Raw genomic sequence first — 21,752 nt, 5'->3', positions numbered from 1 at the left:
ATGTATAACCAACTCATAGGCAACAAGTCATATCTCTAGGTTTTAAGAATATAAGATATTATCGTCTCATGATCACTCGTGATAAAATCCATGAAGTGATTCAAATGAGCGTGGGTTGAATCCAATACTCGAATCCCTATTCCAGGAGTACTCATGAATGTTGTAGTAACTCTTACTATGTCCACTACCTTGGACATCTACAAACCCGATTCATGACAGTCTTGCCTTAATACCTACTTCCAACGTATTATCGACTGTGGATGGTTTGAATAACTTAGTCATTCGGGAAGAATAACCTAGCTATTCTGGAAGTCAAAACATGCAAAGTGAAACACAAGAATAATACTAATCACTCTATGGTCCCAAGCACCTTTGAGAGTAAATAAAACACCTTTTATTTAAACACCATATTGATTACTCATTATTCATTGTATAATGTTTCAAATAATCAACTTTATACTTGAATCAAAACAATAGTCATGCCATGCTCCAAGCATGCACACTATGTTTGTCTATGGTCCTTACTTTGTGAAACAGACCAATTGAACCTGATTCCAATGATGCTCATTTTACAATCCCAAATTCTTATCGTAAATGTAAGAACTCCAAATTCCTACCATTTACTGAAATCTGTTAGATTCTAAACTTACATGCATCGATCTTCTTGTAATGATTATGCACAAAGTCACAAAGACTTGCCAACAGTCATTACAGAGTATTCTAATGGAGAGAATTCCATGGAAACGAAGTCTCAAATTCAAAGTACATTGCTTTGAACAACCTTCTTGCATTAAGTTTCCTAATCTTACACAGATTTAATGAACAACTTCTACCTTTGGAATATTTTCATATTCTCATTTTGACTATCACTTCTAAACAAGAGTTGCCTCTTTTCAGAAAATGTCAATATGGTCCTCTCCAAAAATTAACACTATACTTCCAACTGTCCCTGAGCAAGAAATCTTTGGTAAACCTCAGATTGTCCTCGACAACTGCTTAATCATTTTAGTCATATCCAATTCTAGACTTTTCCCCTCTTAATGCCCTGAGCATTTAGAAAATTTAGAACGGATGAATATTATAACACATGCAATCGATCCTATATCCGAAGCATATGGGACACGATTCATGATGTCTCACATAAAGACATGATACTAGACCAGTCTTTTGCTACAATATTTTTTTATTTGTCATGTTTTTCAAAATTTGACTATGAAGAGGGATGCCGTAATCATAATCGAATTTTGAAAACGCAATATATAGAATTTCCTTAAGTCGAACCATTCCAACATAAAATTCATATATATATTTGACTAAATATGATTAAAATCTCAATCTAAGTTTTTAGAATTGAAATGAAGTATAATTTCCTCTCCCTTAATTATAGCAAAACAACTTTTTAACCCCTGCAACTTCACGAATTGAAACTTTTGTTTTCTATAATTAACATTGCTAACTTGCAATACTAAACATAATAATCATGCTCCCACTAACATGATAATTATCAGCACAACACTTATGCTCCCACTAGCTTTGACATGTAATCATAAATCAGTTGGACTTCTAGAAATCAATACTTTATTGACTTTCTTAACAAAGTTCAGTTTTCTGATACGAGATGCTTTGATAAGAATTTATCAAATTCATACACCTTTCCTTAGATAGCTTATATGTGTGTCTAAACAATTTTAGAACTATGAAAAGGGATGCCGTAATCATAGTCTCAATTGTTTAGACCTTTTCCACTTCTCACAAGTCCATGTTAGTGTGCTGGTTAACCACACACGCTCCACTAACGACTTTGAGAATGCAAATAACACAATTGCTATCTACTTAAAATCTACTTAGTGAAAGCGTTTCCTCACCATCATTTTCATGAATCGGAGAGAAACCTTATGACACTTAGATTTTATGGTAAATGAGTTCCTATCCATGTGAATTTGTCAAAACCATAATCACAAGACAAGGTTAGTGACAAATCCAAACTCATATGGATTGAACTTGTGCAATATTAACTTCGTGCCAACTGGCAGCACAAGGGCCTGCCATTGCCTCCAAGTTGTTATGCAACCAATTGATAACTCTCAGAACTCCTATGCAAAGCCAACTTTAACTGGAATAGGCACATAAATGTCAACACGATAGGTTATCAACCTCAAGTCGTGTACTAGTGAAGAAATTCAGGTTTTTATTCTTGATTAGTTCTTGAAACTTTCAAGAGCTTTAAGACTCCCACTGTCCTCTTGACATATAAGACTCTCTTGTCAAGAACCATCTCTTATCAAGGGTCAGTGCGGATTCTTATCAAGACTAACACTTCACATAATCGGCCTTAGTTGGTCTCTGTTTAACCCAAAACATCACAACTTACCAATTTCAAATGTACAAGAGTAGAGACACATTTTACTCTTACACTTGACAAATGTTACAAACCTTCCTTAAGATATGTCACTCGAGTTACAATCTTGGAGTATGACTCTAAGACTTGTTATGGAACGAAGTATGATTCATCTTTTTTGTTGTAACCATTTCAACAATCCACGATTTCTCTTCTTAGCCAAACAAATGCACTAAGATGTCCTTAGAGAATCAATTGTGATATGGTTTCATAATCACTAAGATAATCATAAAACAAGATACTCAAGTACTCTCCCATCTTTTCAGATTGGAGAAACTTTTATCTTCCTGCCTTATTTGATTCTTCTTATTCGTTCTGCCTAACATTGATACTTTTCCAATGTTTCAGAATTATACTTAAACTTGTAAGTATAACCATATTTACTAAGCTTTAGTAAATCATCACGAATAGTCTCATCATTCTTTGTGGTGGACCTGCCCAGTGCACACTCAAGTGTACCCGATCCCCTAATCCTTTCGCTTGACTCACATATACATGTGAACAATGAATTAGTCTTAATTTCCCAAAGATGAAAATTCTCATCCATCATACAATACAAGTCGCATGATTCCAAGTTTCTATCCAACTGAAACTTGGGTGATGAGAATCTTTCCTTATTTGGTAAATTATGACACTTCCACAAACGAAAGAATCAAATCCATTTTTCCAATATTGCTATCAATGGAACCATATAAACAATAATTTTTCACAGATGCCATTGTAAGGATATTTAAAATAAATAAAATTAATTTTTTTTTCTTTTATTTTAAAACTTTGCGGAAAACTTATCCTTACAATCCATATGAAAACCTTGTTGTTATCTATTCCTAAGCAATATATCATAACTCTCAAGCAACAGCTCAAAATTTTGATCACCGAACCATGCGATCGAAATCCATCTTCGCGATCAGAATCAGCATATACTTCCTTTAAGCTTCCTCTCTTTTCTTTGATTCTTTTCAACATCAACATGTGACCCAGTCTCATCATGTAATAAGAATCTCCAAATAGGAACTTAATAGAGTTAGACAATGGACTTTTCCTGAAGTAGAGTCAAACTTATTGACTTTACCATCCTAATGACCTTTCAGGTAAATTTGTCAGCTTCGCAACCAATGCCCCTTCCTTTGGCAATAGAAGGTTTGGGAAGTCGATCTTCTAATCAAATTTGCTTTTACCAGTGCTCAAAATCATTGTTGACTCAGCAGCACCAAGCAAATAGGAAAGATCATTAAGGGTCAAGTCATGGTCTGTCACATAGTAGTCCCAAAGGAACTCACTATGTGACTTAGAAAGTGATTGCACATCCAACTTTCTCAATACTTTGACACCCAACTCTCCCGGCTTGTCAATACGTGACTTCATCTCCAAGATGTGATCACACATAGACCTTGCTTGCCAATAGGGCTTGAGTGACCTTGAACTTGTGGGTTAGGGAGAATAATTGGAGGGGGTGAAGGATGATTTGGGCAGATCATAGTTGTTTGAACCAGACATCTCAAATGGGAGATATTCAAGTTAGTTGATTTAAGTCCTTAATATAACACCCAATATGAAATATTAAGGCTAGGACCCAACACAATATTTTATAACTTGGAAGAGGGATACCGTAATCCAAGCTATAAAATATTTGAAGGTAGGTGAATGACGATTCACCAATTTCCACCATGGAAAAACGAAATATTTTATTAGGTTTTAATTGGATTTGAAACTCCTAGATCTTTTGAGATTCATTTAACTGTTCAATGGCATGTTTCAATCTCGAGTGTGCCCTCTCAAATTTTGTGACTGGGATGCCGAGGATCACAAAACAAGGTGTGAATAACCATGCAAATTCACTTGGTACCCTTAATATTATCACCTAATCAATGTGCCGGTTAACCACACGCGCTCCACCGATCTATGATAATCATTAAGTCACCATTTGCCATCCTTACTAGTCCAAGTTAGTGTGCCGGTTAACCACACACGCTCCACTAACGACTTGGTAAGGTACAAAGTGTAAATCTCATGGGTTAGCACCAAATTCACATTTTCGTAAGTAACTAAGATTGGGAATTTATAAGTGTTTAGTTACTTAGTATATATCATTAATACTTTTAATGAAGGGAGAATTATAGTCCTGTCAAACCCGTTCGGCTAACGATCCTCCACCAGTCAAGGAAGCGGTGGGTGAGAGTGGACACCCATTAAACTGCCATTTTATAGGCAGTAACCTTATACCCCCCTTATAGACCGGCTTCGTGAATGAGGCCTACTAACGGTAAGATTGACTTTTACTCTTATACATATATATAAATATTAAACCTATAATATTATAATAGTATAAGGTTTGAATTTTAAACTATTAAAATTCTAAGGGTTTAACTTGGAACTAAAGTATTCATGGGGGGAAACTTTACAAATTCCAAAACTTGAGGGCAAGTTTTGAAAATATTCAAAACCATTTAATTCCATAACTTATGTGTTTAAAGTAGTTTTAATTAAAACTCTTCAAGTTCCATAACTTGAGGACAAGTTATGGAAGACTTTAAACTATTAAAGAATGTAACTCTTCTTCTTTTGTAACTTATGGAACTAATTAAGGTTACACATTTTTATTATTTAATGAAGTGACTCTTGAACCACCATAACTTGAGGACAAGTTATGGAGTCATAAAACCATTTAATGAGGACAAGACTCTTCATTTTGTAACCTTTGCCAACTTTATGAGTTTTAAGAAACTTAAATGTGACCTTTCATGTAACTTGAGGACAAGTTACACAAACACATTTTAGAATCAACTCTTAGATTAAAATGGATTAAAGACACATAATCAATTAATTTTTCCTATTAATCTAAGCAACTCATATGAACAAAGATAATTCACATCAAACTTTTTCATGTAACTAGCATAACTTTTAAACTAACACAAAACATGAATCTATTGACAATTATCTTTGAAATTGGATTAGCATGAACATTAACACATCAAAAACAAGTTTATAAGGTCAAAAACAGCTTAGGGTAATGTTCTTAGTCTAATTCTAGCCAAAACAGTCGAATATATGCTGTCTGGGGTTCCAACTCGTCGAGTGCATGAACCAAATCGGCGAGTTGGATGCATTTAGCCTTGGACTCGTCGAGTACCTCCATGGAATCGGCGAGTCTGATGTTCAGACAGCAACAAAATTCGATTTTTCAGCCATTTTTGCAAGTATAACAAGAAAACAAGCCTAGGCTCTGATACCACTGTTGGGTTTTAGTATACTACAACATCCTATGGTGCACATACAACCCTAAATACCTTGGATCTATGTTTTCACTAATTATACATGCAAATGGTTTCCAAGGTATTAATCTTACAACTAGCATGCATTTAACATAAACCATATAAGATACTAGTTAGCATAACATACCTTTTGATGAAACTTGAAGTCTTGGTGTATTTGGCCTCAAAGAGCTTAGCCCCAATAGTGTGGAAGCCTTAAGTGGAATCACAACACATCATGGACAAGGATGAACTTGAGAGAGAATTCCATGCACACAAAAACCACCATGAACTCCAAGAAGATACAAGTTGCGATTTTGGGCAATGAAGTATTCATTTATATGTGGGATTTCTAGGGTCATGGATATAACCCAAATCCATACCCATGGATTTTATGATCCATGGTTCATGTGGCCCAACTCTTTATGTATCCATACATAAACTTGGTCCAACATGGATCATAAGCCCAACACATATAAATATAACTAATTATCATAATTAGTCCCCATAGATTTAATTAGTCTCTTTTGACCACTAAATTAATTCCAAATTAATTCTTGATCAATACTAATTAAAACATACGATTTCATATTAATATATTATAACTTATAATATATTAATAAACCATAAATAACCTTCTCTCAAAAATCCATCCTAACAAATTGTCCTGATGATATGCAACCCAAATGGACCATGCTACTCTCGGGTCGAATACATACCAATAATAGTTATGGGCTTAGACACCTAATCCAACACTGACTCCTACCAGTCTCTAGCTTGGTCCCTCAAGCATCCTGCAGCAAATCGAACCTTCGACTCCTCAGGACAGAAGCTTGTCAACTGTGCGGACTCAATGTCTGCAATCCATCTCCTGGCAACAATCGGGTTCTTCACCCCGTGGAAGTCTGGCGCGCCACTCCCCCTGAAGTCCTTGAAGGACAGTGTGCGCGATCCTGACTGGCTGGATGCCATGTCACTCTGAGGCGATCCTCCATCAGCTCAATAATCCCTTCCTTGATCGACTCGAAAATCACGGGGGTCGACTCAAGGATACCTCTCGTGATCTCAGACGCGATGAACTCGCGTAGTCCCTCATCTACTGGCTCGAAACCTGCACCCGAACCTGATCATGAACCGGATCCTGACCCTCCTGCTCCGTGTCGCGTAATCATCACCATTCTGAAACGAAACACATAATTGCCAGGGTCATACATAACCTCAGAAGGTCTCACATACAACAAGTTTCCTGGTTCTATCTCGGCCCTCCTTGACTCGAGTACGGATCCTCTGCTTTCAGTAGTACGGGCCCATACTACCTTCCACATCTATCCGTACTTTCCTCAAGGATTGCTTCGACTTCACCAAGTCCCTTCTACTTCTGTTGCACTCTGCCACTCTCCTCCTAGGCTTTCCTAGTTTCCTGAACCACCCAGTCCTCAACTGCTGAGAGACTCTTCATGATGCCAATTTACCACTACATGAATACCATCACATGTGGCGAGGCTCAGATAATCCTTCGAGTAAAAGACTCATCCCTACAACGATTAGACTCAAACGAGAGCTTCGCAGTAGGGTCAAATCCAGCACTCTGAGATTATTCAACCCTGGTCACATGTGACTTAACGTATTCATCTAGTAGTTAATTCCCATCACTCGAAATCCAACAAAGCACAAAGCAAGCAGCATTCAGACAATGGAAAATCTAACCAACATATTCCAATCAAGTTATCATCTACTCAAGAGTCTATACATGCAATTCAAGGGCTCATACAATCAGGCATAACCTAAACAGGCCATCCTAATATTGGCTGATCAGTCCTAGCATGCAATTCTACAAGTTCACATAAGCATACAAAGGCATCTCTCTTATATCCTTAGCCATAATCTAGCATGTGAATCACATAATCATATCATATCACATATCAAACATGTATTGGTATTTTGGGAACCACTTACTTGAGCTCGGTCGATTGCACGCATCACACACCTTGTTCTTTTCAAAGTTCTTTTCTCTTTTCAAATACTTTTCAGGTTCCTTTTTGGAAATTTTCATTTCAAGTCCTCATTTTGAGTCCAGACACACCCGAGAGTGTGCCTGAATCCCTCAAACCAAGGCTCTGATACCAACTTGTAACATCCCAAAATTTAAGACCAAAAATTTCATTTTGATTAACTAAAAACATCTTAATAAATTTTGCTCAATCATTTAATAACATTCTTAAAGAAACAATTGTCAGAGTTTTAAATCCCAAAGATCATCTAGTGCGGAAAACATGGTGTGATGCGCTGCGATCTCCCCGAGCTCCTTCCTTGGAAAAACATTAGTACCTGAAACAAATAGCTAAAGCCGTAAGCACGAATCTTAGTGAGTTTCCCCAGATACCACATACCATACAAATCAACTGATCCATACATGCCATACATATATCATACCAAATAAAATTCTATGTGCCAAAACATAGTCTTGCTATTATGCCACGGGCCGCCATGTGGTCTTTCTTGCCAAGCCGGGGGGCCACTCCCTGGGTCTTACAGACAAGTGCCAAGGGTCACCCCCTGGTCTTCCATACAAGCATCACAAAGACAACTAGCATACATACTACTCTACTTGGCTAATCAGCATACAGTGTGCCAGGAGCCACCCCTTGGTCTTTCATACAAATAACATATAGTGTGCCAGGAGCCACCTCCTGGTCTTTCATACATATTGCCTAGGGCTAACCCCCGGGTCTTCCTACCATACATAATAGCATACTGTGTGCCAGGAGCCTCCTCCTTGTCTTTCATACATATTGCCTAGGGCTAACCCCCGGGTCTTCCTACCATACATAATAGCATACTGTGTGCCAGGAGCCTCCTCCTGGTCTTTCATGCATATTGCCTAGGGCTAACCCCCGGGTCTTCCTACCATACATAAACTAAATGGGCCGGTATTGTGGCCGTAGACCCATACAAACAGTGAGGAGACTCACCTCGATGTCGTGTAGTGACAACACGATCCTCGGCACAGAAATTAGCTCGTCTCAACTCTTCAATCCCTACACAACAACCCTTATCGATTACTAATTCATAATCATAACCCTCTTACAAGAGTCAACCCAAGTCCAAGCCAATAGTCAAGGTCAAACCCTGGTCAAAGTCAACATCCAGTTGGCTCGACTCGCCGAGTTGGACCGCCAACTCGTCGAGTCCCCTTTTCCATAAAATGTTAAAACCCCGATTCTACTTGCCGAGTCTAGCAACAACTCGATGGGTCCTTCTTCACCCATAACATCGGGACCATCTTCAACCGACTCGCTGAGTTCATCCTTGAACTCGTCGAGTTCATCTCCCTCATATGAACGTGTTCAGTCTATGACACGCCGAGTTGTAGGAACAACTCGTCGAGTTCATCTTCATGAGTTGGGAGATTGCCTTGGACTCGCCGAGTCTGTTCATACACTCGTCGAGTCCTATGATTTCCAGACCCAAGACAAACCCCTAGCAGGCTGAGTGTTCCTTCCACTCAATCTAAACCATTTCCAGAAGACGTTTTGGGTGAAAAAGCGTCCCGACTCGCCGAGTCACCCAAGTGACTCGTCGAGTCCCTCTTTGTCCAAAACTATACAGTCGATTACAATGGGTCTCACTGCATCAAAACCATATATCTGACCTCCTAGGGTCCATTTCATACGTAAAGTTCCAATCTTGACGTCCATGCATGGGGTTTTTGGCTCAAAAAGCCATAAAAGAGGTATATATATGAAGCATGGGTCTCCCATGGCCATAAAGTTGGCACCTTTATGCCATGGGAACCCTCAATGGTACCAGATCTGAAGCACAAACCCACTTATGCACACAATTCCGACTATAGCTTCACTAAGGCTAGGAAAAGGTAGAAAATAGCCCCAAATCAAGATCTAAGCAAAGAATAGTCAAGGTTTCAACTTTATACCTCAAGTGAGCTGGAATTGGGGCACAACCTCTGGATCTACTAACTTCCACTTGAACTTCCAAGCTCCCTTCTCTTTTTTCAACTTCAAATACACACAAAATGCACCAAAAATCTAAAGAACACTCAATAATGGCTTAGGGTTTCGAGTTAGGGTTTCTCTGGGTTGGGAGGAATGATGGAGGCTGGGTTGAGGCAAGAAAAGTTGTTTAAATAGGGTGCAAACCCTGAACATTAGGGTTTGTCCAGACATCTTCTACTCGTCGAGTCGGTCCCCCGACTCGTCGAGTAGGTTACTAAAACTCCCGCATAATGTCGAGTCTACTCGATGAGTTGGGCCTCCAACTCGCCGAGTCCTAGAGTAATACCCAAATTCTTGGATTTGAATACGTACCAAGAACCGGGTGCTACACTACTTATAAAGTTGTGCTTTTAACTTTTAACATATTATACTTAATTTATTTTATTTAATATGTTGTTGTGTGTAAACCATTATCATTTTAAAGCAACAACTTTTGAACAGTTTGGACAACATACTTAAATTGTTAATTTAAATATAAAATTACAGAGTCAACTTAAATATAAATTTCAGTACACTTAAAAACCCAAAGAATATATTGTGAATAGTTAAAAGTGATAAATTGTAGTGCTAAATGCAAAAAACTAAATTGTAATTTCAATTTAACTAAAATATTTCCTAAAGATATTTTTATAATCGCTAAAAGTTTTCAAATAAGTAGCTTAAAATAACTTATAATAACAATAGTTAAAAATAACTTTATATAAATGATTATATTGTTACCTTTAAAAACAAAAAATAATGTTTGATGTTTTAAATAATTATAATGATAGAAATTAAAACGTTAAGCAAGTAAATTTTAAAAAAGTAATTAACAATAACAACAACTATAAATAACATTAAATCATATATTATAATTAATTTTATTGATGAGTAACCCGCAGGTAGAGGTTATTCAAACTATTGAGATTATGCAGTTTAAATAGATGTATATATTATAATATAATTCACAATAATCATTATATTCAATCAACTTAGTATACGAATTATTATATCAAATTAACAACAATGTTATCGTTATATTTAAAAAACATATATTTGTAAATATTTCAATTATATAGTTGTTTCTGTGCAACGCGCGGACATTCGCCTAGTATATATATAAAGGAAGCATTTTTTCTTTCACCGCATTCATCTGAAACTCTCATTCATTTTTCGTTTAACCACATTCATTTGAAACTCCCATGACTTTTCAATTTCTTTCTAATAATAATTATAAGTTGGTTAATAAGGTAAAATAAATATAAAACCTAAAGTGTAATCATATATAAACTAAATTTCAATATTAAAAGAATATATATTTTCTTCTACTTATAAAGTTATGTTTTTAACTTTTAACATATTATACTTAATTTATTAGCTCAAATATGTTATTGTATGTAACTCATTATCATTTTAAAGCTACAACTTTTAAACAATTTCTATAGAAAACTTAAATTATTAATTTAAATATAACCTTACAGGATCAACTTATATATAAATTTTAGTTCAACTTAAACAATCTAAATAACATTTTGTAAATAGTTAAAAGTGATAAACTGTAGTGTCTTTCAAATAATGATTATAAGTTGGTTAATAAGGTTAAATAAGTATCAAACCTAAAGTGTAATAATAAATAAACTAAATTTCAATATTAAAATAATATTTTTACTTCTACTTATCAAGTTATGTCTTTAACTTTTAACATATTATACTTAATTTATAAGATTTAATATGTTGTTGTATGTAAACCATTATCAGTTTAAAGCTACAACTTTTGAACAGTTTGAACAAAATACTTAAATTGTTAATTTAAATATAACTTTACAGAGTCAAGTTCAATATAAATTTCAATTCCACTTAAAAAATTCAAAGAATATTTTGTGAATAGTTAAAAGTGATAAATTGTAGTGCTAAATGCAAAAACTAATTTTAATATCAATTTAACTAAAATATTTCCTAAAAATATTTTTATAATCGTTAAAAGTTTTCAAATACGTAGCTTAAAATAACTTACAATAACAATAGTTAAAAATAACTCTATATAAATGATTATATTGTTACCTTTAAAATAAAAAAAAATAATTTTTTTGATATTTTAAATAATTACAATGATAGAAATTAAAACGTTAAACAAATAAATTTTAAAAAATTAATTAACAATAACAACAACTATAAATAACATTAAATCATATATTATATTTAATTTTATTCATGAGTAACCCGCATGTAGAGGTCATTCAAAAGATTGAGATTATGCAGTTTTAATAGATGTATATATTATTATATAATTCAAAAAAATCAATATATTATATAAACTTAGTATATGAATTATTATATCAAACTTAACAACAACATTATTGTTATATTTAAAAAAAACATATATTTGTAAAGATTTCAGCTATATAGATGCTTCTACGCAACGCGCGGGCATTCGCCTAGTATATATATATATATATATATATATATATATATATATATATATATATATATATATATATATATATATATATATATATATATATATCCCTATTCTAATAAATAAATATGTTTATTCTTATATTGACAAGTGTCACAGTATTAGAAATCATCATTAATATTATATGTCACCTATCATGCCACATGTCAACCTATTAATTCTCCATTTAAATTTTAAAATTTAAATATCTTACTATAATTACATTAAATTAATAACTGATTCTTCATTTCAAATTTCAAATTTTAAATTACACACTCTAATTACATTAAATTAACAACATTAGAACAAAAATAAAATAAAATAAATATATTATATAAGGTAATATAATTTCATGTATTTATTTAAATCAACGATTATAATTTTATATAACTAAAAGATATCTTTATTAATAATTTATTTAAAAAAAATTATTTGAAATAATTGATTAATAATTTTGAGTTTTTACTATAAAAGATTAATTAATTTTATAACCGTGGTTCTCACAGGTTATAAAATAATATATATATATATATATATATATATATATATATATATATATATATATATATATATATATATATATATATATATATATATAAGGGACGGTTCACTTGAGATTAAAAAAAAAGTAGAGATATTGAGATTCAACTTGAACCATATATTTCTCATTTGCCGTTTTAACGCTCCAGCGTACCGGCAGCAACAGTGTATGTCTAATCATAAATGATTATACATATATGTCTGTTTACAAACTGAGTAACCGTATATGATTATGGCAGTTGGTGGCAGAAGAGGTGATGGTGACAGAGGTGGCGGTGATATAAGTGATGGAAGTGACAATTGTGGGGTCGGCTGGTGTCAGAGGTGGTGATAGTGGTGGTGGCGGTGGCGGTTCTGGTGGTGGAGATGGTGGTGTAGGAAAAAGGAACGGACGACGCTATATAATCATTTATGATTATAACAGGTTTGTCGCGCCGGTATATCGGAGGGTTAGAGCGGCAAACTTGAAATATGTGGCTGAGGGCTGAGGCTGAATCTCCAAATCTCTATTTTATTTTTAATCTCAACAGAACACACACAAACATATATATATATATATATATATATATATATATATATATATATATATATATATATATATATATATATATAGGGTTATGATTAAATATGAATATTAATATTGTATATTGTATGACTAGATTTTAGCCATCAGATCATAATTCTTAGTGGTTAAAATTGGTATGGTATACCATACTTTCGGTGACATGCATCACATATTAACGATGTTTTATTTTATAAAAAGAATTTGTATTTAAGGGCATCATTGACATTTTATTCAACATCAAGTAAGGAAATTACTATTATTCATGAAGTTATAATTCCTTTTTATTTCAAATCCATATATGCTAAATTGATAAAAAAAACGAAGGATAATCAAGATGCGTTACATATTATCATCATCCAAATTTAATTTAGAACTATATCATTCTTCTCATATTCTTTAGGAATAACAGCATATATGTATTCATTAAAAATAACTTTATTTAAACATGAAACATTAAAGTTCTTTTTCATCATTAGAGTTGATACAAAATGTACATATACTCTTAGTTAAAACTATATAATGCGATAAACAAATTTGATAACAAATTTAGCACAATAAATTATGTGAATCGAACTTTAAATTTAAGTTAATACTTAAGATTTCATACAGATATAATTATATCGTTCCTTAAGCATGAAATTCTATAATTTTGTATTCAAACATTGTTTACATACTTATTTGATAAAGAATTACACAAAATTATAAATAATTGGCTAAGAATGAGACTTCAAGAATATGACAATTTCATTAGTTATTTTCTAATACCCTGTGTAAAAAACTCATATATACAAAATCTCTACATTTCAGGAACAACAAATATTATACTTTGATACTGAAGCGTAAACAAATTCTTATTTGTAGATCAATCGAATATAAATGAAAATATATCTTTTTGTACTAAAATAAATAATCTACAAGAATGATGTTTTCTTTATTTATAATTAAACCAAAAAGTCAATTATGCATTTAGTTCACACATATGCTATCCCAGATTTGATTGTAGTAATATGAACCACCCAAACGCCATAGATTTTATAAAATTAGTCAAATATAAAAGCAATCCTGTAGTAATATGAACCACCCAAACGCCATAGATTTTATAAAATTAGACAAATATAAAAGCAATGCTTTTTTTGACAATAATCTTAAATATAATTCTTACTTAAAGTGCCAAAGAATGAATGTAGTTTATTAACATTTTTAATAAATTAGTAGACTTTACTACTATCTCGTGTCATATGAGACATAATTTCACTTTGTATGTCTTTCATTTATCAACAATAAATCAAATTATCAAAAAAGCTATTAGTAGTATAATAAATTAATTAGAATTTTCAGCCACTATCATTAAAATGAAGCATATAGTGAAAAAAAATGAAGTATATACAGTGAAAAAAAAAAAAAAAAAGATGAAGTATATACAGTGAAAAAAAAATGGATTAACTAATTTGCAAAAAGGCAAATTTATCTTTCAAGCCAAAGGGTAAATTTGCAATCTTTTTCTTGGGAAATTCGACTCTTCAGCCAAAAGGTAAAAAACTAAAGTGCAGGTTCAAGAGTTTTCAAGACAAAAAGAAAATCCAACGTCTTCTTATGCCTATATTGCAATGTAGATTGAAATGGAAATGCAACCAATTCAAAAAATCAAAACCACAAATCAAATTGTTAGAAACACAAGAAGGGACAAACCAGTTGGCAATACAGCTTCACTGTATTAGACAACAAACAGACAACCATCGATGCCAAATAATCCCGAAAACTGAATTGCAACAAACATACGAATCAATCAATAATTAAGTTGCCAGTCAAAGTGGATCAATAACCCTTTAAAAAAATTGAAAATTGGCCAAGTTGCAGGCGTCGATCGAGACTCATCCCATGAGTTTGATTCCCTTTTTCCAGTTATAGAAGTGATTATTATTATGGAGCTTAGATGAATCTTGTATCTCAATGGCCATTGTATGGACCCTGGAGGGAGGTGTGTCGAACTCGGGGCGTCAGGCGTGCATCTCCGGTGTTCGATTCTTGTCATCTAGTCGGCATGTGAAAGAGAAACAAGAAAAAAAAAATAAACCCTAGGCGGTGGTTATAGAAGATAAATTCGTGCACAACGTAATATTGCTTAAACTCCTTAATTATAGGCTTTTACGTTATTTAATTAATTAGTTAATTGTAATTTGACTAATATGCCCCTAAATATTGATTGTCCTAGACAATGTTTTAAAAATCGGTTTGAACCGGCCGGTCGAACCGGTTGGACCGGGAACCGGAGGAGGGAACGGTTCAATTATCACCGGTTTTATGTTGATTTCTGAACCGGATTGAACCGGCCGTTTTTAGAAAAACCCAGTTGAACCGGTCAAAATAAACCGGTTGAACCGGTTAAACCGAATAAAAACTCATAAAAAAAATCATTTACATAATAAACTTGGGTGATTTTTTTTCAAATCTATTTAGTTTTCTCTAAATAAAAACATATGATAAATGATTTTTATCTTATTTTACATAATAAGCTTTCATATGATAAATGTTTGAACTTGTAAACATCAAATTCATGATTTATAAAACCGCCGGTCAACCGGTTTCAATATTTTTCATGTTTTTTTTTATTTTCCTACACATACATACATATATAAATCATGAATTTGATGTTTACAAGTTCAAACATTAAAAATACATATAAAAATAAGTTGTGGATGAATCCAAATACATTAAAATAACACATAACCATAAGTTTTAGTGTTTTACTCATATACGTCAAAAAGAAAATAAAATATAATACCGAAACAAAATATAGTTTTAGACAAACACATATAAAAACTTTTTAACATTTATCATATGTTTTTATTTAGAGAAAACTAAATAGATTTGAAAAAAAATCACCAAAGTTTATTATGTAAATGATTTTTTTATGAGTTTTTATTCGGTTTAACCGGTTCAACCGGTTTATTTTGACCGGTTCAACCGGGTTTTTCTAAAAACGGCCGGTTCAATCCGGTTCAGAAATCAACATAAAACGGTGATAATTGAACCGCTCCCTCCTCCGGTTCCCGGTCCAACCGGTTCGACCAGCCGGTTCAAACCGGTTTTTAAAACATTGATTACAATAAGCTCGTATATATAATTAATAAATTATGAGAAATTAAATTTTCTTATATATTTTGTTTCTGTTCATATAAAATAATAATTTGTGAAATCCATTAATTCATTCTTCATTAATTTATTCTTTATTGTGATATTTATCTTGGTTAAATGAATAAGAAGATAAGTGACAACAAAAGTTTGATGAATATATAATTTTTCATAAGTTTTTTCAAATAACTACAATTTGTTACTATTTTTAACTAAAAAATTGTTACATGATACCAAAAACTACTATGTATTTTTAATATTTAAATTGTTATCATTCAAAATATATTTTTTTCATATTACTAATGTATGATCACCTACAAGTATTCATTTGGAAATTTACTAAATTCTTTCACGTATTAGTCCATGTAATATCATTCTTTTAATATGAAAAACTTTGTATGGAGAAAATTTCATGTATCCAAAACTGTCGGTTTGGGAAACGATTCTAAAATCTTAAACGGCTCCCATTCCGGTTCTATTTCAAAAACCTACGGCTCTAAAGAAAATAGTCGATTTTCGCTTATACTCATCCTTAGTAACTATGACTTCAATGACCCCTAAGGCATTATTAGTTTTATGAATAAACATCACTATTCCTATATATAAAACACTAGGTGTGAGACCCATTTATTACATAAATTTATTTAAAAGAAATATTACATATAAAATTCTAAACATTTGAAGTTTGAATTTATAAAAAAAGTGAGAAAAATATTAAATTATTAAAATTAAAGTTTTTTTCTTTTTTAAATTTAAACAAATAATAGTCCAGCGGTATGAGATGGTGCCCTCCCTCTCTGAGGTCGAGGGTTCAAATCTCGTTGTGGACATAAGTGGAATTAGGTGTTAGTTAGGAGTAGTTTATAATATTTGTATTTGTCGGTTCAAAAAATAAATAAATAAATAAATAAAAATAAATAAATAAATAAATAAAAGAAATTAATGATGGTTTAATTTAGTAATTTTGAAATTAGAATGAAATTCCATTAATGGGATTAATATGCATTTATTATCACATTTAAATATTATGTAATATTTAATAAAATGGAAAACCAAAAAATGACATGTGGAAAAAAAATAATAATAAGAAAAAGTCATATGACATAATGCATTAGAAAATGAAAAATGATAAAATTATTTTCATTTGTTAGGGAGGATGTATTGCAATGGATATGTCCTTGTTGTAACATAATAGCTTTGATTGCTAATAGCATTATTTGTTTTTTTGGAGCCGGTATATTCAGTGTTTTAAAAACCGGTTCGAACCGGTCGAACCGGGAACCGGATGTGAGGACGGTTCGATTTGGACCAGTTTTATTACGATTTCCTGACCGGATTGAACCGGCCGGTTTTGGTAAAAAACTGGTTCAACCGGCTGAATTGAACCGGAATGGACCGGGTTGAACCCGTAAGTCTTTGATTTTTGTGTTTGTTTTGGGGATCTTTGGTTGATTTTGGCTTCTATAATGATTGTTTTTATCTGTTGCATTCTATTTAAGTTTGTAATACTAAAGAGATGACAAGTTTTGTAATCAATGTATGCAGGATAATTAAAGACATATAAAAGTATAGAACCGGTTTGACCATTCGGTTGAACCGGAAAACGTCACCCGGCCAGTTCAATTAAAAAACCGGTTTTTAAAACATTGGTCCTAGAATTAGTTATACGGTCACACAATACTTCTGGTTTTATATATATATATATATATATATATATATATATATATATATATATATATATATATATATATATATATATATATATATCGAGTAGCACATGTTATTGTGACAAAAAAAGTACATAATGCCATCTCATAGCTTTTCTGTTTTTAATGAACTTAAAGGATAGTGACAGGAAAACATATATAAACTTGAACCTAATGGAGTAATGGTCAATTCTTTAGGTTGTATGGGACAAATATCCTTAAATGAAAGGAGGCAATTAACCTAACTCAAAATGAAGTTAAGAGCTCGCCTATCTGGACTAAATAAGTGAAAATTTTGACTCTTATACCATGATTTGGTTTGTATTTTAATTTGGGGATGGACCAACATAATAAATATCATTGAATATAGATTTATTATATAGCTACATATATAACATCTTAACTACTTACAAATTTCATAAGGAAAATATCAAAAACGTATTTGCAGGTTTTGACCCGGCTTCACCCGCATTGACCAATTACCCAGCGTGCTTAATCCGTTAATTTTGCCACCTATACTCCTATAGATTATGTGTAAGCCTGTAAACAAATCAAATACATATGGGATCTTCTCGTCTCAAATATTTATATCTTTAATTTATTTGTATGCATAGATGATATGTAGAACATCTCAAATATTTCTATCTTTATATATATACTAGTTATATATATACTAGGTTATAACCCGTGGACACCACGGATGAGAAGTTAAAAAAATAGTTAAATTATGACTTAATTATTGAGCAATTTAATGAAAATTTTAATAATTAGGAAAGCATAGCCGGTAGATTACCCAAATGGAAATATATATTTTGAGATATATTCGAAATTTATCATTTTGTGGAATGCAATATAAATTAAAAAAAAAACACAAACATAAATTGATTGAATAATAAAATTGTACAAAGGTTTTATAAATTCCTAAAAACTTCTTTATACACAACATTTGATGTTTTATTTGTAAGTTTACCATTCTTATCTAAAATTAACAATTTTAATCTCTCTCTACTTTGAACTCTGGATAAAGCAACATACAATTGGTCATGTGTAAAAACAGGATCTTTGAGAAATAAACCAACCTTCGATAAAGACTGTCCTTGACTCTTATTAATTGTCATTGCAAAACATACAGCCAATGTAAATTGTCTTCTTTGGAAATTGAACGGGATCTTATTTTCGGAAGGAGTTAAAGACATTCTTGGAATAAAAGTCCGATTTCCAGTATTACTTCCAGATATGATAACCGCCTCAATAACACGTTTGCCCAAAGATATAACCTGTAGTCTAGTGCCATTGCATCAGCCATTTTTCTGATCAATGTTTCTCAATAACATAACCGGAACACCGATTTTTAAAATGAGCTTATGGTTTGGCAAACCTGAGACTTTTAGACCATTTAAAACATCAGGTGAGTATAAATTTGCATCAAACTGATCATTAACAAACTCGGATTGGCAGAGGCTATCTGAACTTAAATATTCCTTTTGCTCTCCTGGAAACAATTTTAGCAAACGATCATTTATTTCTTGGACAACTTCATTCTTGGGAGCAAGTATTGCTCTTTCTTGAAAATAACCCGCAATGTTGAAGTTTTCAAGAATCGAAGGATATACATGTTGGGTTTTGAGCATTCTAACACTCCTATGGTGTACATGCAACCCTATAAACCTTGGATCTACGTTTTCTCTATTATACATGCAAATATTAACTATTCCAAGGTTTCATCGTAACTAGCATATTATAAAGCACCTATACTACAAAGTTCTAGTTAGATGACATACCTTTTGATGTAGCTTGATGTCTTCAAGCTTTAAGAGCTTAACCCCAATAGTGTGGAAGCCTCAAATGGAATCACAAATCACCAAAACACCTTGGAAGAACTTGAGAGAATATGTATGCACACTAAAATCGGCCCACTCTTATTTTCACACACTTGTCCAATTTGGTGAGCCAAGGACCCCTTTATATATTATGGAGGATTAGGGTTACATCCATGTAAACCCTAATACCCATGACCTTTCATTTACATAGGATCCATGGGTTAAAAGCTCCATGGACCATCCATGAAAGCTTAGCCCAACCTAAATGAACTTGGCCCATTCCATATATATAAGAGTCCATATTTAATTAGTTCTTTTTGATCACTTAATTAATTCTAAAGTAATTCTTGATCAATACTAATTAAATAATATGATTCCATATTAATATATTAGAACTTATAATATATTAATATAAATCATAAATATACTATTCTCAAAAGACTATCCATATAAATTGTGCCGGTGAAGTGCAACCCAAATGGACCATGCCGGGTCGGGTCAAGTACATACCAAATATAGTTATGGACTTAGACATCAATCCAACAGTCTCCCACTTGGATAAGTCTAAAACTATTATTGAGTATGACTTCAAATGCGTTTTTGTGCAATCAATGTATAACCAACTCATAGTAACAACTCATATCTCTAGGTTTGAAGAATATAAGATATTATCGTCTCATGATCACTCGTGATAAAATCCATGAAGTGATTCAAATGAGCGCGGGTTGAATCCAATACTCAGAACTTATGAGCACTCATGAGTGTTGTAGCACCACTTTGTCCACCAACTTGGACCTCTACAAACCAACCCATGACAGTCTTGATTCATATCTACTTCCAACATATGACCGACTGTGGATGGTTTGAATAACTTAATCATTCAGGAAGAGCGACTTAGTTATTCTGGAAGTCAAAACATGCAAAGTGAAACACAAGAATAAATGAATCAAATATGGTATCAAACCCTATGAATATAAATAAACACTTTTATATATCACCATACTGATTACTCATTATTCATTGTTTCGGTTTTATCAACTTTATACTTGAATTAAAAACACTAGTTGTCCCATGCTCCAAGCATGTACACTATGTTTTTCTTAAACAATAGCTTTGCCATACACCAAGTATGCACTCTATGTTTGTCTATGATCCTTACTTTGTGAAATAAACCAATTGAACATAATTTCAATGATTCTAATTTCACACTCCCAAATCCTTATCGAAAAATGTGAGAATTTCAAATTCCTATCATTTATCGAAATCTGTTTAGATTTTAAACTTATATGCACTGACCCTCCTGTAATGAATATGTACAAAGTCACAAAGACTTGTCAACATGTATTATAAGGTATTCCAATGGAGATCAACTCCATGGAAACTAAGTCTCATATTCAAAGTACATTGCTTTGGACATGCTTCTTGCATTAAGTTTTCTAATCTTACACAGATAACTTCCACCTATGGAGACAACTCCATATTCTCATTTTGACTATCACTTCTGAATAAGAGATGCCTCTTTTCAGAATATGTCAATATGGTCCTTCCAAAATTAGCATTATACTTCCAACTGTCCCTGAGCAACCAATCTTTGGTAAACCTCAGATTGTCCTCGACAATTGCTTAATCATTTTAGTCATATCCAATTCTAGACCTTTTCCCTTCTTAATGCCTCTGGGCATTTGGAAAAATTTAGAAATGACAAATATTATAGCACATGCAATCGATCCTGTACCCAAAGCAAATGGTACACGATTCATGATGTCTCACATAAAGACATGATTCTAGACCAGTCTTTTGCTACAATATTTTTATTTGCCATGTTTTCAAAATTTGACTATGAAGAGGGATGCCGTAATCATAATCGAATTTTGAGAACGCAATATATAGAAT

This window comes from Lactuca virosa, chromosome 7 (assembly GCF_052849685.1).
Source record: "Lactuca virosa cultivar CGN04683 chromosome 7, Lactuca_virosa_CGN04683_v6, whole genome shotgun sequence".
NCBI lineage: Eukaryota > Viridiplantae > Streptophyta > Magnoliopsida > Asterales > Asteraceae > Lactuca > Lactuca virosa.
The sequence above is the reverse complement of the archived record's forward strand: the minus strand, read 5'-3'. Positions refer to the sequence as shown.